Here is a 338-nt window from a genome sequence, read left to right as displayed (position 1 = left end):
CATCGGCTGGTGCCAACGCTTGGCGGTTTGCAGGCCAGTAGCGGAAGGCAGCCGTCCTTCCTTTGCTAGGGGCGGGGATTCACCGTTGATGAGGGACGGTAGAGACGGAAATGGTGCCTCTGACTGGCCGCCTGGGCCTTCATACTTACCTGGCAGGGGAGACACCATGATCAAGAAGGCGGTTCACCCAGGGCGAGGCTCGTCCATTGCACTCCGGCCGTGCTGACCCCTCACGCGAATTCCCCCAAATGTGGGAATCTCGACCGCATAATTTATGGTAGTGGGGATCATGCGTCAGCGCTCTCTCCCTGAAAGTGCTGGTTGAAAAGCAGATGGGT

At 58.9% G+C, this 338-nt stretch overlaps 1 non-coding gene across 1 annotated transcript; it reads left to right on the top strand.

Annotated features, from left to right (window-relative positions):
• The first annotated feature begins 141 nt into the window (after positions 1-141).
• LOC122143333 lies at positions 142-311 on the top strand. The gene has a single exon (XR_006159115.1). It is a non-coding gene; the product is annotated as a U1 spliceosomal RNA (small nuclear RNA).
• The last annotated feature ends 27 nt before the right edge of the window (positions 312-338 follow it).

Source organism: Cyprinus carpio, unplaced genomic scaffold, assembly GCF_018340385.1.
Source record: "Cyprinus carpio isolate SPL01 unplaced genomic scaffold, ASM1834038v1 S000002090, whole genome shotgun sequence".
In the NCBI taxonomy this organism is placed as follows: domain Eukaryota; kingdom Metazoa; phylum Chordata; class Actinopteri; order Cypriniformes; family Cyprinidae; genus Cyprinus; species Cyprinus carpio.
This window is presented reverse-complemented; position numbering and strand designations above follow the sequence as displayed.